At 31.1% G+C, this 8931-nt stretch overlaps 1 pseudogene; it reads left to right on the plus strand.

Annotated features, from left to right (window-relative positions):
* The first annotated feature begins 1523 nt into the window (after positions 1-1523).
* LOC111035257 lies at positions 1524-2460 on the plus strand (annotated as a pseudogene).
* Positions 2461-8931: the final 6471 nt, after the last annotated feature.

Below are 8931 nucleotides of genomic sequence, written 5' to 3' on the forward strand. Positions count from 1 at the left end.
TTCAGCAGCACCCACGCAAGGATCAACCATCAACCAGGCCAAGGAGCTTGCGACAGGCCAGCAACACCGGCTAGCCAAGCACCTCTACCAACCACCCTGCGGGGCCTGTGTGAAACCTTACTTTAAATTTATGAAACTTGTTCAAATTATAGCATAATATGATTGATTTCTAGAACTACTTTAAAGTAAATTCAATTAAATCCAGAAACAAACCCACATTTTATCTGTGAAATGTTAACACTAAATACATGTTACACAGTGCTGCTTTAAAGTCTGCAGATAATACTATGATCAATTTTGATTTGTTCTCTGCACTTGATAAGTTTTCTTGATATTTAAATAATAATTACTCAATGTACCTATTTTTTGTTTAAATGACATTGTGTATTATTCTTTTATTCCTCTTCTTCTTCTTATTATTATTATTATTATCTGTTAATTAATTAAAAACCTGTACAATAATTTGACTGGAATGAATGTGGTACTTAACATAATACAATTCATTTTATAATTTTAAAAATAAAACGTACATCTGTATAATTATATCAGCTCTGTATCTAATATCTATAAACTGTTACTAGCGAAAACCTATATATAGATACTTGTTAATTGACAACCCAATAAACTCAATATTTTAAGCACATTTTCAATTCTAATGGCAAACACTTGTGAATTTAATACAATTATCCTCATAAGTTTGTCCAACAGTAACTTAAGAATCCTAAAAACACATATGCAATTTTGACAAAATTGGATGGTAAAATAATTTGTTATCATTCACATTTCAATTGGTTTTTTTTAATGTAATTGTGATTATTCAAATTATTGTAAAAATCAAAATTTTCGGAATTCAGCTTTGTAATCCCTAAACTATTATAATATTTTGACATAAGTTTTCAAATTAAAAATACCACTAGATAGCGCTAAGACTACCACAATCGGTAAATAATTTTATTTTTGCTCTATTGGTACCAAAATAGTACACTAGAATTCGCCAAGATAATAATTTAGGTGAACAAAAATAACAGCTTTGTTTTATTTAGTGCACAAAATAACAATACTTGACAATATATTATTATCGTGAACAATCAACTACTTCTTCAAGGGTCAACGGGTTACAAAGCTTTCTTGATACTTGCATCCACATGGCTAGATATTATTTAGTTTAGTCTTCATTATATACGACTTTCCATTGCCACTCACATATTATCAAACATATACGCCATAATATTTTAAAGGTAATACTGTTAATTAATAGGTAGAGACGTTTATTATACGTCTATAACAGCTATTATTATATTTTAACATCTGTTTACCATCATTTAGAGTGTTTATTTATTTGGTTTTTTCTTATAATTACTTGAAGGTACTGCTATCACCTTTTGTTACCATGTAAATAAGCCGAATATTGTATTAAAATAAAATCATTTCGATTATAAGAAATTGGTTTTTCATTTTATTGGCTACCTATGTACCTGCCTAGATATAATAGTATTTAGGTTATAGATCACTGTTTTTATGCAATGAAGTCAGGTGACTCATATGAAGTAAGTCCGTTAGATTTTAGGTACTTTATAATATTATAAATTATATTTAGGTACTTTTTAACATAAATTATTTGTATAAAATAATGGCAACAATTATGGCTTAGATTGTATACACCTTAAAGTTTGAGGTAACTTAAGTAAATACCTAAATGTTGTTATGTGCTTAATATAGTAGCTGGAATACCAAATTGTAAATAGAACAGATAATAAAGATATTTACTAGTATTTTAATGTAATAGTAATAGTTTCTCAAACATTAAGATATCTTAGATACCTACCTATATAGTTTGATTTATAAAATATAGCATCGTTATGTATTATTTACTAATAACGGGTCTCCAACAGTCCAACTTACTGCGCAAGGCCATAGCCAGCCCATCAAGCTTTTTGAAAAAGCCATCTAAGCTTAATGCTGGACTAGTCTCAAGACTAAGTTCTCCTCGAGTATCAAAATTTAATGAGGATACAGAATGGTTAAATTTGAAATGCCATGAAACATCGATAAATGACAAAATTACAAGTACCTACAGTTTATGAAATAATTAAAACTAATTAACTAAACCAGGCTTATTGATATTTACTACTTACTATACTAAATATTCCCATATTTGCTGATATAGGTAAGAGCTTTAAATCGAAAAAACTTAATTTACAACCACAAAGTAAACACAAAGTCATCAAAGAAAATCGTATAAACTATCGAATTGATGGAGAAGATGATATTTCGGAATTGTACGATTGCGTAGCATTATTCCAAAGACTATTACGAGGAAGAGCTTATCAGACTATGGTAAAAATTAAAAACTTAACAATAATAGAATGGTAATATAATGATTTAATGGTAAATTATTATAGATGATTATGGCAAAAATCAGATATCACCCAATTTTACACTCAAACGAAGAACCAGTAAAACTCGACACTGCAATTGTACCTATCTATAAAATTAGCACCAATTAAAATTTTACTTAAAAATTATAGTAAAAGCATGATAAATAATTACTAAAACAATATAATACACTTTCTTACAGCAAATTAAAGAAATTACCGGTGCTGATATATTAGAATATTATAGAAGAAAACATATCAGTAGATTTTTCGATATACTTTCAAACGAATCAATTCATATCAATAATAGTGAAAATAAAAACAACATGTTGATTCAACAAGGACATTTTAGTAGAATTGAGTGTGAAATGGTAGAGAGGAAACGAAGACAAATAGAGGTTACAGGACGCATCGAGCAAGACGAAATATTAAAACAAGTAATAATTTATATAGGTACTCCAATTATGTATTTATATCTATTGTAGAAAAGGTTAAGGAATATGAGTTATATTTCAACTGATTCGTCTCGAAAAACAGATTTTTCCAACAACTCCAACGTGATAATTTTAGGACACTTTAAAACCGATAAAAAAGTAGTGTACACTGCTTTGATTATTATTAAATAAAATATCACAACATTATTTAAATACCGACAATTTTAAAAACTATTAGGAATTATTCACAAACATTTAGCAGCAAATAATTTATGAAATTAAATATACGAAATTATTATTATGGACATTATTTATTTACAAAAATTGTTATTGGTATGTGTCTATATATAGGTACTTAAAATTCACGAAGATGTGAGTGTTCTTTTCTGCAAAAAAATAATGGATGAAGCAATTCAACAGTCTGCAAAAGAGGAATCGTTAAAAGCGACTATGAAGTCGTGCAAAAATAAATATTACAATGCGGAGTATGTTTTGCGTTATAATATTTATATTTTATTTTATGTTATTACAAAAATATGTTTAATTTTAATATTAATTTCAAGGAGTGATGGAAACATTGAAAAAGAATTAATGTCCAATTTTATAATCCCAGAAGCACATAGAGTTATTTTGGAAGAAAGACAAGATTTACATTAGTACAATAAATAGTTTGCAAAAGAATATACAATAATAACTCCCAATATTTTTGAAAATTGTAAATAAGTTCTATGAATTTATAAAAAAAAAATAATAAGCTTATAGCTTAGTGACAATTATTTATAAAAATAAAAAGGTGTTCACAACCAAAAAATAGTTGAACTACGGTTTCATTTTAATTATTTCTATAAGTGTAGATACCTAATCGTAATTTTTTTTATTCGTCAATGCCTTATGACATTTTTAAAATATGTAGCTTGAATTTTTTATCCTCTTTTGTTGGTATTTGTATTCTTGAAGAACTAATTGAATGTAATTTGTGAATCCAAAAATGGTTTTTGAAGCATTAGTAGATATGACACTGCTTTCATTATAATAGAAGTATTTATTTTGTAGGTTTCACCAAATTGGACAAAAGATTAACATTATTCCAAAATATTACGTGCCTATCAGACTACAGTTCAAATGAAAAACTTAACAACAATATATTATAGTAGGTACATATCAACATTATGATTTAAACAAAAATGGACAAAAAAATATTTTTTTGATAACGTTCGATTTGTATTCGATCGGAGCAGCCCAGCTCATTAGATGCAAGTTGTATAACATTATACAGTGCAACCTTTCTTAACGGACACCTCTAATTAGCAAACACTTCTCAATAATGGACAAAATTTCCGGTCGCGGCATAGTCCCGTTGAAAATAATGGATAATGCTCCTCTAAATAGCGGACACCTCTGAATAACGGGCGCGGACAGGTTTAGGTAGTCAGAAGTGTTTAAATATATCTAAATAACGGAATTATCCAAAAAAGACGAACTTATTGTATATTCAATACAATATGCACTATGACAATATTATTATACATGATATTATGACGCAGTTTCATTGTCAATAGTTAAACAACTCCAGTCTAATTTTGAGGAAATTGCAATACAAGAAAAAAAACAAACTAAAATTACAGATTTTTTTTCAATAAGTAATTTTGTATAATATATTTTGTTACATCTAAATAATTGTAATAAATTATATTATGATAAACCTAAAGTATAAGATAATTTTTAAAAAGTCAATAAAATTTAAATTTTCAGACATTAATACATACATATTATTTTATTAATTTTTCCCGACAGCGGACACCTCTCAATAGTGGACAATTTTGTAGGTCCCGCGAGTGTCCGCTATCTAGAAGTTTTACTGTACATATACAACAATATTACACAAGGCAATTACATATAGTACAATTATATTCATGTACAGAAAATCTACAAATAAAGATGATATTTCACTAGTTAGTTATTATATATTATTATTATAATATTATAGCTGCAACAGCTGGTCGGCCGCGCGGTGACGCGACAAAGTCTAACGAGTGGCGAGATTTGGCGAGGGGTTGGTCGTTTAATGGTATAAAGACTTTTGTGGCACAGATGATGATACATGTATTTATATACGAATTTTATAAAACTACACAAAAAATAATAATAAAAATAAAACTAAAACCACCAGCGTGGTTTACGCGTGCAGTCAGATTTCGTGGGGGTAGTGGCGTCGGTCCCAGGGGAAATATGCGCGGCCGCGTCGCTACACAATATACCCACCCCCCCTCGCTGTCATCCAAGGGGGTAAAACCTCAGTGGGGGGTAAGCGATTTTCTGGCAAACTTATTTTCTCGGCACGACAATACCATACATAATATGTATATAATACATACCTATACACGTATAATATGCGACGAGGTCTCCGCACTATCGCCGGCCGGCCGAGACGAGAGCGTTGTCTAAGCGCATAACGACTTGCCGAGAAAAGAAACATATTATTATGATATCTGGAGCCGGTATAATAGGTATATTATAATACGTATATAATATGCAGTGAATGCGAAAAGAAAATTATACGAAAATCCGATATCTGAAACTGCGATATCCACCTATAATATCCACCACAGTGGCTTATAATGGAAAATTAAAAAAAAAACTCCTCCTATGCAATGACAGAAAGCGTAATAATATACATTATTATTACACTAAATGGGTGACACTTTTTTTCATCTTGCTCTTGTACCAACCTGCAGCAGTGTTAAGAAATAAAATAATATACTCTACCATCCCGCGTCTTCGAAACTGTATAACTGTATAATGTCGATGAAAATAAAAAACATTACCGAGATCGCTGCAACACGATTGCGCAATTTTTCCTTTTTTGACCTGGTTAATTACACCACGATTGCGCAAAAAATTTGGAACACGATTGAGCCCCGATCCCTTTTTACCTGTTAAAATCACAACACCATTGCGCACCAAATGATATGTGTATATACTATATACTATGTATAATAATTTATATATAACATAAAATAATTCAATACATTTTCATATACACGCACTTGAACCATATAACTAGTTATTAGGTCTATGACTTAAACTTATTACCAATTAATAATATAATATCAACAAATAAATAATATTGAGTATATTGACTTTAATATAATTTATAATACTATATATTTTCATTTGAAAAAGTGCATTTTGTGAATTTATAATTTGAGTGTATGTAATATACTAATATGTATAATATGCAAGTTATAAAAAGTATGTACTGTATGTATATTGTATGCATTATTTTATATTGTATATAAATTATTATTTATAGTATATACACATATCATTTGGTGCGCAATGGTGTTGTGATTTTAACAGGTAAAAAGGGATCGGGGCGCAATCGTGTTCCAATTTTTTTGCGCAATCGTGATGTAATTAGTCGGGTCAAAAAAGGAAAATTTGCGCAATCGTGTTGTAGCCACCGAGATAGATCTTTATATTACATGGGCGGGCGGGTCCGTTTTCCTCCCAAAATGAGATAACGCTTGTCTCCATTGTCCATTTGAATATGAAAATATTTTGACGGCATCAGTGTTGTAGTTCTGCCTACTGTATTACACATAAAGTGAAATTACAGTTGATGATATCGTGACGACACTGTTGAAGCACGTCGCATCCATATGCATTTTCTCCGTCTCTATACACACGTACGGTATATCAAATTTTCGTTCACCAGTTTCAATAACGAGCTGTTCGTTTTGATATTAGAGTGAATTGACCTATTATAAAATTTAAAAGTGAGATTATTATGTAAGACCCCACTTATGCTTTTACTGATATTTTATTTTTTAGTAAGTTATAATAATTTTAAAATGTAAAATTTCAAAAAGGCGTATTTGCCTGTGTATCAGACATCAGTAATGTTATCACCGAACATTTTGATGGTTCTTATATGATTATTGATTAGTGATTACATACAAAAGCACGAATTTTCGATGTTTGGGCTTTTTACTATATTTTTAGTAGCGACCAGTACGTCAACTAGTAACTATCGTATTATATCGTTGTATTTCTCTTAAATGTCTGAAAATCGATATTTATAGTGATTTCCATTGGAAAACCTTTAATAATTCTCGAAAATTAAAAATATTTCTTAGCGTATAAGCCAAAACCCGAATCTGGATTATCACATTGGCTATGTCGTTTAAATACTTGCCAAGCAATAATACACACAAATAAGACTACACATTTCACTATTAATATCTTAACTTTTGATGATTATTGACGAATAATTTTTCAATTAATATACAAATACTTGTACCTATGCATTTTAATGTCTATAAAATAATTTTGGCTCAATATTTTTGAAATGAAAACTATAAGCATATAGCCTGTAATTAAAATACGTATAAGCTCTATAGTCTACGATCATCATTATGAACGGTATAGTACTATCTATGTTAATATGTTATAGTAATAATGATTAAAGACAGGAATTTAGTATGGAGGGGGAGAGGCAGGCTTTAAACTGCAAATTAAAGTTTCCTTCACTTACACTCTTCGGGAAATCTTTATTTTAATATACAATTATTATAATATAGGCTAAAATAAACACTGTTATTAGTGGGGTTATCGCTCACTCAAGCCCCGCTCAACTACGCCTCTGAATTTGTATCTCGAAAAGTGGAAAAACCTATTTTCACCAGTACAAAATTTGAGCGAAAAATGTGAGTGTTTTCAAGTTAGAAGTATCAACGTAAGCTTAGTAGTTTGCAGTAGGTATATTATACTAGACTTTTCAGTACCTACATGTGCATCATTCAAACATTCCAGTATATGTCATGATGGTACTTATATAAGTTATGTGTATAACATGGTATGGTGGTATGCGGCTGACGGTCGTATTGTTATGCGTTTACTTAGTGCGAATAACATACCTATGTAAGTATATTGTACGTACCCACCCATATAATATAATAATGAAGGTGTATTATATTATGAGCCAGAGTATAACCCTTTTAACCGATCGAGTATAATGCGAATAGAATAATAATAATAATTACAATGGAGACACGCGATATTATGTATATAATATATGTGTGTGTGTGTGTGTGTGTGTGTGTAGCTGCTGGTATATAATATATTGAAGAAAAGAAACGACAGAGGCGGGGTTGGTAGTTAGTGGAAACCGGACACTACATAAAACGCGTCGTAGGCCTTTACCAGCCTTTGCGGGGTGGTGCATCTAGGCTCTCCCCCGTCCGCATATTCCGAAAGCTTATATCGATCTATTAAAAGCTATAATCAAAGTCCCCCCGGTGCAGTGTGTCTCTTTTATCTCTTATAATATTATCTGTCGTCAGGCTGCTCGACGACGGACGGAGAGCGTCACTCCTCGGTCTTTTAAAACCGTGTCCATTATTGGTCGCCGCCGCCGCCGACCGACGGTGATGACGGCCGACTCAGCGAGTTGTATTCGGTTACACGCACACGCACACACGCACCCCGTCCATGGGGTCGACGTCAAATTAATGCCTCTGCCTTTGTGACCGCATCAAAGTCTCCCGTTTAATATTATATTTCTCTACGCATGTATATACAACAACTGTATAATATGTCCTGCCGGTTATCCCTTTTTTTCCTCCCCCCGACACACCCTAGCTGCAGGTCTCGTGCAAGTATACATAAGCTTTAAAATCATGTCCTTGATTAATTTTCTTTCTTTTTTTTTTTTTCATTATTACTACTCGGGCACGCGCAAGCGTATACTATTATTATTATTATTGTAGTACAGCGTGTGTATAATAATAATTAACTTTTTGCGGATCGCGATAACGCGTAGGACAACCGCCGCCGTTCGCCCAAACGCAGTAATGAAATGTTTTTTTTTTTTGTCACAAGTATGCGGCGATCATATTATAATAGCTGAATTCAATTATAATAAGATATTATAATAATCATACCGATTAGATGATGTACTATGTATCAGTGTAGTAAATATTATGCACTTGTTTGTTAGCTCTGCAATTTTAGGTGAAAACACGTGACGTTAAACTTAATATAATTTATGCGTGATAGTACCTAAATGGACATGATTACCGTTATCAGCGATATTAGCAAAAATAATAATATCCTATTAG

Source organism: Myzus persicae, unplaced genomic scaffold (assembly GCF_001856785.1).
Source record: "Myzus persicae strain clone G006 unplaced genomic scaffold, MPER_G0061.0, whole genome shotgun sequence".
Taxonomy (NCBI): domain Eukaryota; kingdom Metazoa; phylum Arthropoda; class Insecta; order Hemiptera; family Aphididae; genus Myzus; species Myzus persicae.